Here is a 20,699-nt window from a genome sequence, read left to right as displayed (position 1 = left end):
TATCCACTCCCCTGGTAACAATGGTTGTTCGGGTGTGGTGTCAGTCATTGTAGTTTCTCTGCTGTCGGTGACGGATGGTGCGATTTTGTTTCGAGATGCATCTTATCGCACGTGTGAGTTGTGTGAGATGTTGCTTGAATTCCTCTCCTAGGCTGGTGGCTGTTTTGTGGGCATCTGATGCTCTTCTCACTGGCGACAGTGGCATTTGCATGCATCGGCCAGTCACTACTTCATGGGGGGGCAGGTGGTGGTCCTTGCTGGGCTGGGTGCGCAATTGGAATAATGCTAGGGGCAAGCAGTACACCCAGATGTCTTTAGTGTGTTACATAGTTTGGACAGTCTACTCTTGAGGAGGCCATTATTTTCTCCACCACTCCATTAGCTTGTGGGTGGTAAATGGAGCTCATTTTGTGTTATTCCCAATAAAGTTGTCACTTCTTTGAACAGCTCATTGAAAAAATGAGCCCCGTTGTCTGATCGTAGGACATCACACACTCACCATCAGTGAAAAACCTCTCTGACAAGGAATTTCGCGGCACACTTGGCATCTGGGTGGGCACATAGGCCTGCTTCTACCCACCGAGAGAATGGACACACCACCACAATCAAACAATCAAATATGTTCTCCATTGCACCTTTCTCCCATGTCTGCGTATTCAATGTGTAGCTCTCAGAAAGGGTCCACAGGGCAGGGCAATGTATCCCATAAACTTCTCAATGTCATCCCTGTGCTGAACACTTGATACGTAGTAAACTGGACCACCATCTGGGTCAGGTGCTCCTGTAAATTCAGAATTAACCAATCTTCCTGGAGATTGGCAGCAATGTGTTTGAAACTGTGGGATGGGAAGTGCAGCTGTTCAAACGCTGTGTATAGTAGCTCGACGGGCATCAGAACGTTTACTGTTGCCTGCTGTCACCAGAGGAGGTCCATGGGTGATTGAATACACCCACGTTTGAGCCAGGGTTCCTGCTCTTCTTTGGGTGCTTGGTGCTGCAGCTCAGTGATCTGTACTATGGGGCGTGCTGTGTATGTATCTGAGGTGGAGGGCTGTGCTGCATTGGCTAGGATGTATTCTGCACTCATGTGTACTGGAAGGTATGCTGCTTTTTTCAATGCCGCGTCTGCAGCTGCGTTCCCCAAAGATATTTTGTCTGTTTTGAGTGTGAGCTAATCATTTAACCCCTGCTACTAATGATGGTTCATGGTTCTGCAAGCCCGGTGATCAATGTGTTAGTAATTCTGCATGCTGCACTGGGGACCCATCTGCCCTCCTGAACCCTCTCCTTCTCCACCGGGACAGACCTGCGTGTACCGTGGTGATGACGCATGCAGAGTCCAAATAAATGGTAACACAACTTCCTTTTGATGCTCCTGGGGCTTTGATTAGCGCTAAAAGTACTGCTGCCTGTGCAGAAAAATGTCTTGGTAACCTTTTTATAATGAGCGTTTCGTGCTCTCCCTTTTCCAATCTCAAAACAGCTGCTCCAACGTGTTTTTTCACCTGCCTCTTGATCAATTGACGCTGACCTGTCAACAAAAAAATAATTCCCCCTCTTCTAATGCACTGTCTTTTGCTTTGGTAAGATCGCCCCCTTCCCCTTCATGTGTTGCACAATCATGTTGTAGCATGTCCTTAGCAGTGCAAGGTTCTGTCAGGAATGTAGCTGGGGTTACTGATCTGCATCGCACCACACCACATGGATATTTGGCTTATGTATAATTATTTCATAGACGCTCTCTGTGTAGTCAAAGTGGATTTTGATCCAGTATTGCGAACAGTGAGTGCTCAACATAAAATGTTATTGAGCATCCCATCACGATAGTGGAACTTTTTTAATGGCGAAGGCTGCGACAGCGAGTACCTGTTCGCAAGCCAACTGCCCTGCGTGACATTATCAAGGGTGCCACTGTAGTAGGACAAAGGTTTGTGCCCCATGGAGCTTTTTTGTGTCAGTACTGCGGTCATGAGGGTGCCATTGGAGTGTGAAAACAGGTAGAGCTCCTGGGAATAATCTGGGGTCGCTAGAACTGGGGCTGTTGAAATAACCTCTTTAAGTCATTAGAAGCAGTCATATCTGCTGTCCATTGGATAGTCGTTCGCTCTTTTTGTGCCACCTTGAGGCCTTGTAGGAGTGGCCTGGTGTATGCCGCTTAGTCTGAAATCCAGGCTGAGCAATCATTGCATGGGGTTGTCCTTCTTGCATCCTAAATCCAATAAAACAACTATATTCAAATACATCTGTTCGAGTACGGTTAACAAACGATGGTATGGTCACGGAACCCATTCCTACTTGGAATGGGTTGAAACAAGGATGTCCTCTAGCCGCTTGTTTATACAACTTGTATACTAACGATTCCGAGGAACAAATACAAAATCCGGAAGCAAATCCACCTAAGATTAACAGTGAAGCAGTTCAAACATTAATCTATGCTGATGATATCATCATACTGGATAAAACTAAGTAAGGCTTACAAGAAACTCTGGACAAAGCACAAGTGTACATGTTAGAAAACGATCTGCAAATTAACACGGCCAAAACAAAGGTTATGAAACTTTTTACGCAGAACAAGAAAATCCAACATCGCACAAAAATTCTGCTAGAAAGCCAAGAAATCTCTACAACAAAGACAATAAAATACTTGGGTGCTTTGATTAATTCCTAAAAAAATTGAAAAAGAATGGAACGATCACATTGAGGAGAAAGCAAGATCCTTGGCAAGACGAGGGAGGTTTTTTCACCTGAAGTACGGAACATATTCAGCAAAGGCAACAACCCTGTTATCTGATAATAACCTACGCCAGCGAAACCTTAAGACCAATTAATAACCTTTTGATTGATTATCTAGAAGGGCTATATTGGCGGAAGACGCTAGCTCTCCCAAAATCATTCCCAATAGCAAGAATTTGATTCGATTTGGGACTCCAGTCCATCCAATCCATAGTTTCATGGAAGCAGATGGATCTTTACAGCAAAATAATCTCGGATGACAAGATTCTGTCATTGGAAATTCTAAAACAAAAAGAACAAGCCATGCAAACTTCAGCTCTTTTGAAATGGACTACAGATATTAAAAGCAAAATGCAACTAAATGAAATTTCAGAAGAAATGTTGATCAAAAGACCTCAGCAGGCGAAACGAAAACTAAAAACCAACGATTGGATAAAAACTATAGAGATCCAAACGAGCTACAAACGCTATCTTAAATGTGAAAACGAGGTAAGAGCTCTCAATGAACTACCCCACCATCTAATTCAATTTCCGGACAGAATGATTTGTGAACTATTTTTACGATTTCGATTGAATATTTTACTAACTCGAGACTATTTAGCGATGATAGATAAAACATCCCTTGTATCCCCGAATTGTAGATTCTGCAAAGAAGTGAAAGTAATAGAAACCTTATTTCACCTGATTATGGTCTGTCCAGCGTTGAAAGAAAAAAGAGAACTGTTCAGAGATTTTTTTAAGATCTCGAAAAAATCGATGACGACAGAAGAAAGATGGGCAAACTTGCTACAAGGAAAGGATCAATGGCTCATCATTACAGTAATTAAATTCTGGATGGAGATTACAAAAGAGACTTAATGGACTAAAATAAATGAAATGTATAAATAAAATGAAAGTGAGAGAGAATCATAAATGAAAAGTTTGTGAAACCAAACATTTTAATAAAAATAAATAAATTGCAGAGCCCTAAGAACCATTGTATCTCTTTTACCGTTGTTGGATTGGGGGTTGTGCGCACTGTGGCAGCTCTGTCGGGTATTATTCTTTTACCATCTTTGGAGATGAGCTGCCCTAAGTAGAGTACTTCGGACAAACAGTACTGGAGCTTGTTTTTATCCACTTTGTATCCTTTCTGAGCCAGTAACTGGAATAAGGCGATGGAGTCCCTTTGACAGCTCTGCTTGCTGTTGCTGCAGACCAGTAGGTCGTCTACGTATTAAATGTTCATGCTAGGCACCTGAATGTTGCCATGGTCTTCGTGTAGGATGCTGTTGAAGATACTGGGGCTTTCACAGTACCTTTGGGGCAAGCAATGGTATTCGTATTGCTTCCCTCCCAGGGTAAATGCTGTAAGATACTGTGATTCTGCAGCCACTGGCACTGTGAAAAATGCATTTGTTAAGTCCACTACAGTGAAATGAGTTGCCTGTTTTGCACAGGATAGAAGCTGGTTTAGGAACGAGAGGAAACTCCTTCTGTACAATATCACTAAGGCGGCGCAAGTCCTGGATCATCCTCCAACTAGCGCCTGTGGCTTCCTCTAAGTAAAGGGATAAAATAATACCAGCAACCACCTCAGGGAGTGCTACAGGTCGGCAAACAAAGTCCGCAGGCACTCCTCGCTCCATCTTGTAATCTGGGGCACTGCTCTGGCAAGCACTCTGATGTCATATATGAACATATCTGGCTTCACAGGTATTCCTCCTACTGCCACTTTATTGGCCACGGCATGCATTACCACCATGGCCCGGAGGGAGCACATGCCAGGGGTGGCGCAAACAACTCCCCAGTCCATGAATGATCTGGTCATGTTCAGTGTACTGAGCAAGTCTCTTCCCATTATGTTTACAGGGGAGCTTTCATAGTAGAGGAGTGGGGCCTTAACAACCTTCCCTCCAATTTCGACCTCTAAATCTTCTGTATAGGAAACCGTTACTACAGCCCCAGAGAATCCTTGCATGTTGAGTCTTTCCTTACAGCGGGAAGTCACCTTCATTGATGCATGACTTTTGCGCACCTCGAGTTCACCATGAAGATGAATTGCTTATTTCCTATCTCTGCCCCCACCAGCCGTTCCTCTTCTGGATGTAAGGTCATTGATAGTACTGGACACACAAGTGCTCCCTGTGGGCTGTGCAAGTCGGGATATGTGCTGATCTTTGGGAACGAGAAGGGGTTCCCCCCCTACTACGGTGGGTTTGGTGCTGTGGCGAAAGGGTGTCCGGTTCCCTCAGCCTGTGCATTGGGCCGGCCCTGATGTTGCATGGCCTGCTGTTGTGGTGGCTGGCGATATGGGCCAGAGATCTTGGGAGGTAACTGAGTGTATGCTTGGTGTATTTTGTATGGCATCATGGTCGACCCTTGCACTGGCCCCTATGGGCTCCCAGGGTGGGGGGTCTCCGTAAGGTGGACTATTATAGTTGTAGTTTCCTCCTTGTATGCTATGACATTCCCTGGCAAAGTGACCCCACCTCCCACAAGACCAGCGTTGTCCCTGCCCACCACCTCATGGTCCTGGTCCCCCAAATCCCACTCCTCTCTGCCCTTGGAACCCACCTCATCCTCTCGGTTGCCCTCCTTGCCATTGGGGTCCCGGGTACTGTTGATTTCCTCCCCACTGTCCTTGCCCGTTGTCTGCCCACACTGCGGCCATCCTCGCCTGTGTGGCAATGGTGGCACACCGTTCTTCTCCCGTCTGTTTTGGGGGCGGTGCTACTGACACCGCAGCTACTTTCACTATTTTATTTTGAACTAGTTTCGCTTCTTCTGCCTGTATCCTCTGAATAGTTTTTTTCACACTATTTGATTATCCTACAATGATGCTTTGAATCTCAGGCTAACCTTTTGCGTCCACCCCCGCTATCATATCAAGGGCCTCTGCACTTCCTTGGGGATCCCCTGCTTCACAATAAAATAAAACAAGGACGTTGATGGTCCTAAGTGCTGCCCGTCTCTGCTCTCGGCATCTCCTGAACCCGAAGAATGTACTGCAAAGCATCTTCCACATCCCCCATTGTGCATTGCATTATGGATTGTAAATCGGGAGTATCTGGGAAGGTCCTCCTTCGTGCATCCCAGACACATGCTCTGATATTATTGAACAATGCACCGTCATGGGAATTGTTGCTCAGTGTTACTCCCTGGTACCCCGCCTTCATCCAAACGGATTCTGCTTGGTCTCCCACTGCGGATACCAACAGACTTCTAATGTCTCCTATTGCGAGGGGCACCCCAGCTGCGTAGATCCATTTCCCCACCCCCGCAGTGAATGGCAGGAGTCATTTGAGAAGATTGTTCTTGTCCATTTGCGCCCACGGGACATAATGAGGGTGTCCTGCACCTTTGTGAATTGGGGGCATTTGCAGCTTTGTTTAAATCTTCCCTGTTTTCATACCACTTCCCTTCTTTGCCAACTCTATTCTCCCAAACCGTTCCATCCACCTTCCGTCTCACAAGCTTTCAACCCTTGGTGTGGTGGGGGGTGCCCCCCCAGCCCTCCCACTTCCCTTTCCTCTGTGTCCTTGAAATCGCTCCAATATTTCTCACCCCCCACCTTGCCAATCCTACATTCTCATGCCCCAGGCTGTCAGTCTCTCCTTCCCTTTCTACATGTACAGCCCTTATAGGCGCGCCATCAACCTTGAACAGAAATTCCCCGCATTTCCACTCCTCCCCAGGTGGTATGGGCGGGGTGGGCAGCATTGGTTCTTCCGTTGCCTTTGCTGTCTCACACGCTGCACGTAATCAAGCTAATTCTGTGCATGTGGATATCGCCACTTCGAGGTCTCTAGTGCTCACCCCTGAGTGAGTGGATACTGCAGGGCGTGCAGCGTATGTAGAGGGTCTCTCAACCTGAAGGTGAACAGACCCGTACAATGCCCTTTTAACCCGCCTCCTCCTCCTCCTCACCTGTAGTCACGTCGTCTGAAGACTCTTCAGTAGAGCAATCTCTTCTCTCTCTGCATTCACTGTCTGACTTTTTATTGCGGATCTTGGGATGAGCTCCTCCGGGGGCCACCCTGCCTACTATCTATATGCCCGGCAGTGGAACCTCCAGGGAGCCCACCCCACAACCAGGGAAAAGCTATGCCGAAAAACCCTGGATATGAAGTAATGTCCAGAGGGTATTGAAGTGCTGGGCTCCTGAAAAGAATTGTTGAATAAGGGAATCCTCCTCACTCCTTGTGTATGGAAGGCAAGATGACTACAACTCCCATCAGGCACTGAGATGTCTGTGACCAGACAGAGAAGTCCTTGTAGACAGTGCTCTACAAAGAAAGCGGCAAACTGTGAAGCTCCGCGAGGGAAGCAGACAGCAAATCAGGTCCGTGAGTATTGTGTAAGGCAGAATGAGCAACGCAAGATGCGCGACAACGGGCTCGGCTCCCAGAGTCAAGGGGAGACTGAGAGTGCTCCGGGAGGAACGCGTCTTCCGAAAAGCTCTGAGCGAGAGAAGAAAGGATAGAAGGGAAAAGGGGAACAAACAGACATACAAAGAAGGGAAATTCAGGTAACTGCAGAGGGCAAGAAACACTAGCACAGCGTGATAACTCAGTAGAACTTAGGGTTGCAACGCGTCAATGTTTCTTTCCGATGCGTACTTATATGCGTCATGCCCTTTGTCTGGAAACACTAGACCGCTGCACATGGATACTACAGGAAGTGCAATGGCTCAGCCTCTCCTCCATTGATCCCATATCTTCCAAGGTCTGTGAAGCATGACAGAGGGTGGGGCTGTACCAGGGTCTGCTAACCTCGTTCCCCCCAAGACATAGGTCAGATTTGTGTATCCCTCTGCTGGTTTAGTTAATAATGGGTATAGTTTATTTGGTTGTTCTCCCCCCCTCCTTCTCGCCCTCCCCTGTGTTAGTCGCTGTCTTATTGTCTGGCGTCACCCCCTCTCACCTCTGGGGCTTCTGGTTCCTCAAACATCCTCCATAAATCCAATATCTCCTGCCGGTTATGTAATGGCCTCCCCCTGTGCTTGGCAGTCAAGTATGTTGACATATGGTCTAACGCACACTTATCGAACAATGCCCCCCTTTTGGCCAGGAGTGGGGCATTCCTTCCCCTTAAGTTTACGTCACCCATTGACTGTGAGATTTCTTAATTTTGTCAATGTACAGGGTAGGGCTTTACATATGTGGGTTAGGTTAGGGGGCGTGTCTGTGCCCATGCTTGTCGTCTTTCTAAAGTGCATGTCAACAATATGTTCGTACAGTATTCTACCCATCAGGCCGCACCCTTCAGTCATGCAGTGTCATTCAATACCCCTTTTTATACGTATATTACAGGTGTCTCTGTGCTGTCAGTCAGTATGGTCACAAGTCTTTGTATATCGAAAATCGTGTACCTTTTACTGTTTCCCCCTCCTACCGCAGAGCATCCCCATTCACTCCCTCTATATATTTCTCATTCACACTATGTGCCCCTCCTGGGCCTCCTCCATACACATTAAAAATACACTGAAAATAACAAACTAATATAATAAGCTAAAACAACAACCACTACTTTTTCCTGAGCCCTCTCATTATACGGGGCTCCTAAGTTTCTCCTTATTTTTATTTCCCTGCACTGGTCGGGACAGTGCACTCTGACTGCCACCTTCTTGCCTCAGACGGAGAGGCTCCCTTTCCTTCCTCTTTTATATTTTCCATATAACATAAATACTAAAAATGAATACAAATCAAAAAACCAGTCTACCCATCCACTTTCACTCATCGCGTGTTCCCCTCCCTCCTACTGCTCCATACCCCAACTCCGACATGGTTATTCATTGCAATCTATAGTTTCGTGTCCACGTTCTTCTGCTAGCTTTCGTTCGTGTGTAATCCACAACAGGTCTGGGCCTCTTCCCTGGGGCCGCACCGGGCTCCAACGAGCAGGCGGGACTTGCAAAGACGGCATTCACAAGGACCACTTCTCCTGCATACGCGTTTTGGGGGACTGGTCACTGTAAGTGGGCACAGCCCTTCTGGAGAGGCCACCTGGATATCACTGCAAGTACGAGGGCTGAGGAATCGCGTCAGGGTTGCCAAATGAAGGCAAGTCCCACTGTACGCATACTCCAGAGTAAATACAAACCACTAGGGAAAGAAGCCACGTTGCAGGGATAACTTGGTTTACTTGTACAAAATACAAGTGCCAGCAAAGAACTCTGCTACCCGAGAGCGCTCGGTCTTACATCATCAACCATGGGGTTCTAACCACGATAAGCGTCATTTATATACAGGGCGTTTTGGTGCTCCTGATTGGAGGCACATGAGCCTCCTCCATAGGGGATGCCAGGCAATAATTGGATAAATAAGACAAATTGGATTGAATACCAAGAGTTCATGGACATTTACAAGGTCAAAACAGGGCCCAGCAAATTTAAATATCGGAAACATAAATTCGATGAGCAAGTTGCCCAAAAAAAAAAGAACTAAGAAAAGGTTTTAGAGAAATAAAAAGAGAAAATACCAGAAACCAGAACGATCAAATAAGGATGTTAAAGAGTAAATAAAAAAAATTGGCTAAAAGCACACAGTCACTCTAGAACAAAATGATGCAGAAGCTATTCTTAGCGCCTTATCACAAACAAACCCTGGAGGTTTCTGGTCGTTAATAAATGAAATCGAAAACCCCTAAATAGCTCTGATGAGGAATATGGTCAGCGAAAGCCACTGGATATCTCACTACAGCAAATTGTTCGCGAAAAAAATTGTCACAGAGTGCCCACAGTCAACAACAAAACAATTGTGGGAATTAACAATAGAATGCAACAACATTAGGAAGTGCATTCAAAAGATAAACTCTTCCCGAGCCGCCAGGCCCGATGGCCTATCCAATGAAATGTAGAAAACAACCCAGAAGAATGGTTTAAGTTTTGCGATGTCCTATTTCAAAACATAATACAGGAAGCAAGAATACCCACCACTTGGAAAGAAGGAATAATAGTACCAATCTTTAAAAAGGGGTGTTGAAGGGATCCAACAAACTATCGACCGATAGCCCTTTTAGATGCGGTGGGAATTCTTTTTGCAAGCCTGTTATTAGCGCAACTAGCGCACTGGATAAGAACAAAAAAAGTATTGGATGTGCAACAAACAGGCTTCGTTAAAGGAGTAGGATGTAGCCTGAACCTCCTTTAAAAAGGGATGCTATCCGTGCTGGCCGCGAAGTCTACCTGGCATTCATTGACCTAGACCACGCCTTTGATGGCGTGGACCGAGAAATTCTATGGTCTAAACTAATAAGACGAGGATGTCCACACAGTCTAATACTGGCCATAAAAGAACTGTATTCAGGCACATCCGCCTTGATAATAAAGGGCATCTTTCCAAGGCAATATTAACGGCGTGTGGAGTGAAACAAGGGTGCCCATTGGGAGCAACGTTGTTTAACTTCTACATTTCAGAAGTCGGAGTTGCCCTGGACAGAGTAAAATCTTTTCCCACCAAAGCTGAATGGAACTCCAATTAGTTGGATCCTGTATGCAGATGATATAGTCATATTAGACTTGACCCCGATAGGATTACAACGAAAATTAAATGCATTGAAGACTTACATCAAAGATAATGGGCTAGAAATAAATACCGCAAAATCTGAGATCTTGGTGCTAGAAAATTTAAAAGGAAGGACTGCCAAAAAGAAAAAACGATGGACACTAGGAGCTGATCAGCTAAAGTAAGTAGACTGTTTCCAGTACTTGGGAACATATATCAACTGAAGTATAACAACGGTAAAAAAAAATAAGTAAACGATCAGTAAATGTAATCAACTGACAGCCCAAGCCTCCACGATACAAACAATACAAAGAAGATGCGGCAAATTCTCATACAGGCCTGTCATACATTTTTACAAGAGTAAAGTGGTACCAGCATTAATCTTCGGTGCAGAAAGTATGCTCGGCTGCGCAAATCGGATCTGGTCCAGGTGCCAAGGCATGTTTTGGAAGTTAATTTTACAGCTCCCCCAAGGATGTCCAACGGCATGCATACTATACAAAGTTAGTTTGGCGACCTTGAAACGCTAGAATAATGTCGAACATGCTAACGCTATACAGTAAGACAATTGAAGTCTCGTCTCAGCAATTTGAAATAATGGCTGAACAATAAACCAAGACAAAGGAATCAATACCTCAAAACTGGAGACAAACATGTAAAGAGATCTTAAACCACCTAGTGACAGACGAAACAACTCTTATATCCAATCCGAATGCAGTAAAAAAAATGTATTTCAACTAGATTGGATTGAAACATCATAGAAGAGACGGAACCATAAATGCATGGTAAACACGCCTTTTGAGGCAAAGAGTCTCGATAGCATACCGAAATATATGAAAGTGTTTCGGTGCAAGCACCTGAGGAAAAAAGTACCTGAAATTTAGGCTGTATCTCTATGAAACAAGAGAAATACAAAGACAAAGGTGGAATCGGCTAGCGGCAGATCTCAAATGTCGCCTCTGTCACAAAGAAGACGAAACATTAAAACATTGTTTTGTTCGGAATTAAGAACGTTAAGAACTTAATCAACGTTAAGAACTTAATATTTGGGCCAGGAGCTGAGTACTGGTGCAATGTATAGCGCTGATGTGGTGGAGAAGAATGCACAGCAGCAACAGTAAAAATTTGACACTTGCTCTCACACGGTTTCTTGAACAGCTAGAATGTAAGATGAAGGAAGCTGTTTGCCCAACTGATTGAAAGAATTAGTTAAAGATATTACGTAATTTTAGATGAAAAAGAAAATGGACTAGAAAGAAATATATATATATTTTTTTTCTACAGATCTTAATGTGAGATAACCTTAAGTGTTACTTACGTTTACTTGGTTTTATTTTTTCAAAAGTTTGTAATAAACTAAATGGAAATAAATAAATTAATAATAGTCTGGTTCTTCCCTGTTGATCTGGCTCCACGTGGGTATGCTGGGCTCATCCTCGCGGTGAAGGTCAGGGCATACATAAAATACAATGTTTCTTAGCTATCTAGACCACTAGGGCAGACTATTCATTCATTATGGCAGGCACCTGGGCGGCACAGGAAAAGGGTGCAAGGGAGAGAGGAGAATAAAATACAACCGCTTTGACCCATGCATTCAGGGTTTCATTGATACCGCGGTCCCTGCATCCACTGTCTTCCCCTCTAGGGATTGATCTTTGATTTACTCCTTCCCGGTATCTTATTGTGTGTGGTGTCTGGGGAGAGATATAGTCGTGTTGGCATTTTGCTCTGTGGTGTGTACTTCATGGGGGTTAGGACCTGAGGTTTGGCTGCTTATCGGGGAGCAGCAGGCTTGGGGGTCGGGTTGGTGGTCTGCAACCAGCCCTGGTCAGTCTGGGTGGGTGTTCGAGGCCCGATGGAAGGTTGGTGGAGATGAATGGGCACAGCACGGGGCCAGGTACTGTCTCACGCTCAGTGTCGGGCACATTCCTGGAGACCATACTAAATATTCGCAACACTGAAGGGACGAGAGGGAAATGGATTTCCGTGGGAACAAGGCTCAAGCTGAGCCAGCATACTGGGTAGGAATCTGCGTGAGCCTGTCTCGTTGGTGGGCCTAACACAAAATGGTGTTGCAGGTTAGGGGCATTTCTAATGTTAACCACGTATCTCTATGCACCATGAGGATCTTATTTGATGTTGATGCGGATAGCTCCCCCTTGTAGGTTATATTGCTTCATATGGGTTACGCCTTATTTGGAATCGCCTAGGGGGTTGGATAGACTTGTTTCCATCGCAACAATGAAAACTTTGGAAAAATGCATTTGTGTCTTGTGGGTCCATTTTTGGTGTAAATAATGACTTGTAAAAAGTTTATAACAAAGTGTGAAATAGCCAAAGGGATGTTAGTGGTTTTTCCATCACTGATCATTATAACAATAGATTTGTTTGCTCAAGTCAGCAGCCAATTTGCTCTACTGTTGAGAAGAGTCTTTTTGTATAGTACTTGGAGATGTGATTCAGCTAATTTTGTATTTGATGGAAAGCTACTTTATTTTGTTGTATCTAGGATAGATGGCTGATGACTATGTGATATTGCGTTTTTCTTTTAATTTCTCTTTGAGTCACTCATCTTGGCATATTCTGCAGCAAAAGACCACACTTGATTAGATGACAAAGTGCCATTTTGGCCCAGAACCGTTTTTTTTGGTTTAAGTATTGTTATTGACATTTTACCCTTTTGAACCATAAAACATCTATTTTAGGGGACTACCACCACACATGCTTCCAATCCCCTACGCCCCCCCACAACCCCTTCAGCATTCCTGTGAAACCGTATTATACATTTTGTGTAGTCTGCTTGGTGTGCAGTGCCATTGTATCATCATCATCATCTTATACCATGCCTCCTGAAATTGGATAGACCTGGTTAGCTTTCGAATAGTCCTCCACAAATCTTTCCAGCACTGCGGTGGGGGTTCTTCTCCTATTGATCCCTCCCACGCTGCTTGATAGAGCATAAAATGTGGCCATAAGCTTTCTTGAAGGATCTGATATAAATTAGAGGTTAGTTGTTTGTCTCCTGTGTGTGGTCATATGTTTCGAATTTTGTCAATTGTCTGGTCACAGCGTTGCGTATCTCTGGCTGCTTCAGCCATTGGCTCAGCTGGATGTTTTCATATCTGTTTCCTTTAACCCTACATGGATCTTGTATTCTTCAAACGTTGCAACTCTCCGTCCCATACCGTATCTCCTATCGTCAAGCACCCTTGTTTCTGCCATTGGTTACATTTGCCCTTTTCCAGTGGTACGAGGCGGGGCTCTCCAGGGTGGGGCAGTTTTGGAGAGGGGGAGAATTTGTCACTAACCAAACTGGAGGGTTGGCTGGAAATGAAGGGGCTCTCATCCTTCAAGTATCTACAGTTAAGGGAGTCCTGACGAAACTGCATGGTGAGATAATCTATCCTGAAAACTTTCCCCCTTTGAAAAAGTAGTGTTACAAGAAACCAATACTAAAGGAAGGATATCCAGATTGTACAGAGAACTGAGGAGGGGTGAACCACTAGATATATTGCCAGCACGGGGTAAATGGGAGGAAGACCTGGGAATTGAAATAACCGACCAGCTGTGGGGTAAAATGTGCAGAGGGGTGAAAAAGTCCACATTATCTCTGCAATATAGAATGCAGACTTTCAAACTACTGCATAGATGGCACTATCTGCCAGCAACACTAGCGAAAATGTACCCAGGGGTGGATGCTCACTGCTGGCGCTGTGGGAGGGCGAAGGGGGACTACTGTCATGTGTGGTGGAAATGCTCACTAATCCAGACATTTTGGAAAGAGGTGCCGGGGTGTTTAAAGGGACTAGATGGGATAGATGAGCCCAGGGAACCCTGTTTGCTATTGTTTGGGGTGTGCAAGAAGGGGGAAGGTAGGATGGAGGAGGTCACATGGTCTACACACACTGTTGGTGGCAGCGAGATACTGTATAGCTCCACAATGGCAGAGTGGGAGTGTGCCTACAGAGAAGGAATGGGTCCAAAAAGCAAGGTCCATCTATGACATGGAATACCTGACACATCTCATAGACGAGGACAGACATAGAAGGGAGCTGGCTGCCCTTCAAGAGGTATGGTCGATAGCTCACCCATGGAGGTAAAAAAGTGTGAACACATAGGAGATTCCCGTTTGTGGGGAAGTAGCAGAGGAGTCTAGTTGAATTGCATACAGGGGGGAGGGAAAGATGTGAAGGAAGATGGGGAAACGTAACACGTATATGTTGTACAAGTTGGTGATATTGTTGATGGATTGAAAATGCCAAAATGAACAGATTTGATTTTCCCCAAAAATGTGTCCTTTGCCATACCCAGGGAGAAGCTGGGATACCCGAACATGGGAGTGAATGGGGAGGGGCAAGAAGACAGAAAACCCCTCTATAGGCACCTATCCCAAATGTCACACGTCATTCGGAGTACCACACTATGTCTGGCGCTCTGGGGCCTATCCTTCCCTGCTAGCCATAATAATCCGACCAGTGCGCATCCCGCTACTGCTCTATCCATTCAAGCCCAGACCTTTTTCCTTTCTTTTCGAAAATCATTGTATGGGAGGATAGGTCCAAGAGACCCCCCACCCCGTCCTCCCCTGCAGTCCCCCCTCTCCCTTGTGGAGTCATGGCTCGTCAGGGTTCCCCCCTGCCACGAGGGCCCAGGTGGTGGGTGGACCACTGGCTGACACATTGACCAAACGTGCTGTATTAAGTTAGGTCCTGGAAACCATTTTATGAAACCAGAATGACATGAGCCCCTGTGCGCCGCAGCACTGCCCCCACCCTTGGAGAGCTCTCACTTGTCCCTGCGGCCGCAACTCCCTGGCAGATCCGCTGAGAGCCTGTTCCCACGAACAGACGGTCATGAGCTAGTGCTAGAAACAAACACTGTAACATTCACCTTTCGCAGTGTATCACTGTCTCCGTATGACCCGGCCAGCAGGGCCGGGGTGGAAAAGAACTGTAAAATGATCCCCCGACAAAAGTAGAGACCCCAAATACTAATATGCAAACTGCCTGTGATGAAACTCTTCTCTCCATGACCTTTTTGATAAAATATGTAAACTCCATGAAGATGGCAGAATGTGTGTTCATGTGGCATTCTGGTTGAAATACCCATGTACCCGTAGCTATGCGCAAATGGTAGAAGTGTCCCGAGTTTTATGTTATATGTTTCTCCCAGAAGAATGTACTCCAAGGCCCTATGCCATAACTGAACTAATGCTGCTAGAGTGCAACGGAAAACAAGTGCAACCGCATTGGGAGCTCATGTAAATTGTGTAAGAAAACGCATAGAATGTATTCGAATGTTCAAGCTCACCATGTGTCACTGCCATCAGTCTCAGTGGCCAGTTGTTCCTGCGTGCTCCACCAACCTTAATACTACCTCGCTTATCGTGCATGCATAAAGTGTAACAAAATGTCGTGGTTGTTAAATGCTTAACATATAGTTAACAATAGCATCATTGGTATAGGTAACACATTTGAAATGGCCATGTAAAGGCACTAGCAATGTAGACCTGTACGCTTTGAAGAAAAAGCTCAATGAGTATTGTACGGTATATGAATTATGTCTTTTTGTATAACCTGCAAACACACAAGGAAAATAGCATTGTGGGCATATCCAAGGCCACTTCCCCTCCCTCCCCAGTGAAGCCTGCCAGATGAAAGACCGAGGCCTCACCTCCCCCAATTTGGCTGGAGCCGCTTCAAGCATTCACGTTCCCCCGCAGCTCCCATGGCCGCGACCAGCCACCTGAATTATTTACAACCCGGCCATAAACGCAGGCCAAAAGGTGCCCTTTCTTAGGCTCCACGACCCACCAGCTCACTGCAGGTTAATGGCCCCTGTAAAATTAGGACACCCAATATTATAGCAACACTGTAGGAACCCATTCATAATGACTTCCAACGAGACACACGAAAACTTGGACCGCTCACCCCTTGCCCTGATACCCAACCTCGTGACCAATGATACCCGGTCAAAGGATGATGGTAACCATGTATTGATGTATCACCAAAGGACCCCGCTCTAGGTGCATTCCTCCTGTGTTGCATTAACCTGTAGAATAACCTATTGTAGGATTTAAAGGGAAAGATAATAATGCGGTATTGAATGAATGGGGTGTGCGTGGCCCTTAGGGCAGAAAGCCAAGGAAGACGTTCATCACTGACACTGGCCACGCCTGGCTCCGCAGCACCGCCCGGATGAGCCCAGCTGACCTGCCCGCCCCACGTTGGCACCCCGTGACGTCCACCAACCACGGTGTAACACATCACAGCTGCACCTATAGTTAGTCGTCGCCACCCAATCCCCACGAACATGTGCCCTCTATAGTGTGTAGGTTCTTATGACGCATTTTGTAAATATATATGCCTGTCTTTGCTAGTGTCCGACAGAGCGCTCTCGGAGTTTGCAGAGTCCTTTGCATGCCCTATTTTTGACTTATATAAACTCCCATTAAGCTCACCCGCACTTTCTTAGCCTTATTCCCATCTTGGGAGAGTCCATTATTGTCTCTCATTGTGGGGAGGATCGTGCTATCGGGGGACGCTCGCCTTCACCATTCCTGCATTACTCTTAGCTGGGCTGCCTCATAGTAATTATTTAAATTTGGGAGACCCTATTCGCCTCTTTGCCTTGTGTCATCGGTAAGCCTAGCGCTACCCGGGGGTGTTTATTTTGCCATATGAATTTGGTTATCATTTTGTTCATTATTTTAAAAAATGTGTGTGGGACAGGGATCGGAAGAGTTTGAAACTTATATAAGAGTCTGGGGGGAGTCACCATTTGAACTGTTGTTCGACCTAACAGTGGGTTCCGAAGGGGAGTCCATCTCAAAGTCCTCGTGAGCTTCCTTTATTAAATCCGGGTAATTAGCATTGTATAAAGTTGATACTTTGCTGGTTAATTGTACCCGTAGGTAAGCAATGCTGGCCCCAGCAGGTCGAAAGGGAGAGCAACTGTGCAGAACGGTAGCTTGTTCCTTTGTTATGCCCATTTGAAGCATTTCTGACTAGCCATATTTATTTTAAGGCCCGATTTTAACTTTTCATGCTACCCGAGTATTGGCACCAGTGTAGGGTTCCAAGTTTTCGGTTCCACCAGTGTCATCAACATATCATCGGCGTATGCTGCCATCTTGTGTTTCCCCAACAGTACGCCTTTTATATTTTGGTCTGATCTGATTGACGCCAACAGTGGTTTGAAATAGATAGCATATATATTATGTGGGGAAGATAGAGCGTGGGCCTTGCCCCAAGGCCCACGCTCTATCTGTATCGTATTGGACAGTTGCCCGTTAATCGATATCCGTATCGAGGGGTTTTTATAGTTCGCTTCTACCATCCGAATGTAGTGTAGTCCAAACCCCATATGTTTCATTACCAAAAAAATATATGGACAGTCTACCCAGTTGAAGGCCTTTTTGGCGTCAAGAGATATCGGCGTCCCCGGTTCTGTTTTATTTCTAACTTCTCTATAAGATGTATGATATTTATTGTGTTATCCCAAGTCTGTCTCTGTTATGAAGCCTGATTAGTCTAATTTTATGACGTCCGGCAGTACTCCCTTTAGTCTGCCTGCCAAGGATCCCTATGTACTTTTTACCATCAATATTTAGCAGTTATGGCCGTTATGAGCTACATTTTGTTAGATCTTTATTTGTTTTCCCAAAGATAACCACTTTCGCCGCTTTCATAAAGCGGGTTATTCTCTCGTCATATCGAGATTAATTAAATCTTGTTAAGAACGGCATAAGGTCTTTGCGTAGCAATTTGTAAAAATGTGCTGAGTATATGTAAGGCCGGGCGCTTTATTGTTGGGGAGAAGCCTTATTGTTATTTCTTATTGTCTTATCTACCTACTCCCCTTTCTAGAGAGTCCCTGTCTTCCTGGGTCACCTTAGGGATCTGCACCTTGTCTAGGTAGTCCTGTTTCAATTGATGATCGGGTCTACTCTGAGGAGTAGAGCTGTTTTGAATAGGTCGAAAATGATTTTATGATGATCTCCGAGACTATAGACACTGTACCATCTCCAGATACTACCATCTCCTTGTTTGATCCCATCTATGTTGTGCTTGCTACTATGTTGTTTCAGGAGTCTCGCTAGCATTTTTCTGCTTTATTTGCTTTGATATAATATTGCTGTTTAAGATGAGTAGTGCCTTTTCTGCCCTGCCTGTCCTTAACAGTTCTAATTGTCTATCTTTTTTAACCTTTTATAATTCTCCTTGGTCTTTTTCACTGCTAAATCCCTTTGAGCTTCTCTGTTTTCCCTCCATGTCCTTTTCTAGCCTGTCCTTTGAGCATTAAGCAACAGGATGTCACCCCTGAGCGCTACCTTTTAATGTGCCTCACATTGTCCAGTGATACCCAGTACGTTTTGATTTTTGAGTGTGTCTCGAGTTACTGTGTCATATAGTAAGTTACCTCGGCATCTTCCAGGATCACAATGAACTATGCTGCTTCATTCCCCTTAAGTGAACCCTTATGGGAGCATGGTCAGACAAGGAAATTGGATATACCTCCATCTACCAACAGTGACCCCAATACCCCCGGAGTTCCCCACTCGTAATCTATCCTGGAGAAAGAGCGATGGACATGAGAATGATGGAAATATCTGTCATGGGTATTGCCACAATATGCCCAAGTACTTGCATCATGACAAATGATGGTAGCACCTGTGATGATTCCTGCAGAGTACTTGCAGAATCCCTCCCTAAAGTCTCCTCCCAGGCCAGGGGAAAGCAGCCGCTACCTGATCATAACCCTGAGGGTGGTATTAGCCAAGTGGATCATCTGGGAGGAGTAGGCCACCAAGGGAATAGGGTGACTCTATTAGAAGAGATACGATACGCCTCTTCTTCGGAGGGTGTGACTTCCAAAATGTTGGAATACCTAATGGTGTGCTGTTGGAGTAAGGCTCCTCTTTGCAAGAGCACCCAAGGTATTAGTAGTAAAAACTTATGGTCATCATGGGAATAAAACATTTAAGGATTGGAACATCAATACCATTACTTCTGATAAATGTGACTCCCCCTCTTGTTTGAGCTATGAAATCAAGAATCGACCTTAATTCCTCTAAAGCCCTTTCCTAGAGGTACATTCTATAAACTGAGTGAGTTAGATGAGTTTAAAACTGAAACCTTTGCTAAAAACGTGAATAAGAACATGTCCCATAATGCCCTAGGTACTGGGACGAGGAAGCGGGGCACAGAGCTTCAGTGAGTTTCTAATGATGCACCCCTGAGCGGGGCTTTTTATCCTCTTAAGCCCCTTCAGGTGCAGGCTTCTGGAAGCAGGAGAAGAGGTCAGCGGCTTTGTATGCAGAATACAAAGACGCTGGGACTGCCTCTGTGTTTGTAGCAGATTATAGTGCTGAGGGAATCGCAAGAGTTAGAAACCTGAACTGCAGAGGCCGCAAAGTGGTGCTGTGACAGGCTGTCCCATGGGAGAGAGAAGCTCTGTATCCAGTGCCCAACTCCGGTGGCTGGCGAGCACCGGAGAACATGAGGAGCAACGCAGACTCCTTTTGTGAAAGGCTGGACACAGGAATACAACTGGAGCTGTCAGAAGCCCTGGGCCTGAAGACCGAAGAAGTTGCAGCATCAGTGGGATAAGTTGATAGGCAAGGAGAGACCAGTGAGCTGACCTTTGATGGGTGACCCTGTGCAAGTAATAAACCATTGGCTGCTTGCAAATGTTTTGAATACTGAACTGTTGAAATAAAAGTATTTTTGGCATAATACTCATATTGAGAGGATACTATAGGAGAAAGTTTACAACTACCATTGCCCAGGTAAAGACTGGCCAATATTTAAGCCAGATAACCACCAGCATTGCCTAAGCCAAAGAAAGACCATTACAAATAAAAAGGGAAACTTCTTTCCTAAAGAGAAACTTGAATAAGAGACATTGGCAGCAATTACCTGGTGTGATAGTAGAAAACAAAAGTTGGCAGGACAGAAGCCCTCCTTGTGGAAGCTATCAAGGGGGAGAGGAACATAACCTGCATTACATGTGGCAAACAAATGAGTGGAACAAACGGCATCAGTGGTTGTTGTATCCTTAGGGAAGAAGTTGTGATCTCAATGTTGTTGAAAGTCAAAGACTTTGCTAATGTTTGAGGTAAGCCTCGCCACAGAGTACTTGTAGTACTGGTAGAAGTTTTATCCTGCAAGGCGAATATACCAGGAAAGGGATTGTTAGTGGTACTCCTGGCATGTCAGAGAAAAGATATTGAAGTGCTACATTGTGGTGGAAAGAAAGAGGCAAGTTGTCTTTTCCAAAGAATTGAAATACTCACTGGAAGTGTGAAGACTAAGATGTTTGGATTTGACAAACAAGAGCTTGTGGAAAAGTTTATTCTGAAGAGTGATGAACCTTGTTTAATCATAAGACCATCCAAGTGCCAAGTGAAACCCTCAAGGAAGGAAGGAATTTTGTTTTGGAAGCGGAACTTTATTGAAAAGAACTTTACTAAATGGA

General features: G+C 45.2%; 1 protein-coding gene across 3 annotated transcripts in view; it reads left to right on the top strand.

Annotated features, from left to right (window-relative positions):
- The window catches only part of SEH1L (SEH1 like nucleoporin), a 937,063-nt gene that overhangs the window by 15,233 nt on the left and 901,131 nt on the right, over positions 1-20,699 (top strand). The gene's annotated exons all lie outside the window — the stretch shown is intronic.

This window comes from Ambystoma mexicanum, chromosome 5q (assembly GCF_040938575.1).
Source record: "Ambystoma mexicanum isolate Mex_15411 chromosome 5q, UKY_AmexF1_1, whole genome shotgun sequence".
Taxonomy (NCBI): domain Eukaryota; kingdom Metazoa; phylum Chordata; class Amphibia; order Caudata; family Ambystomatidae; genus Ambystoma; species Ambystoma mexicanum.
Note: the sequence above shows the minus strand (reverse complement) of the source record. Positions and strands in the feature narration are given on the sequence as shown.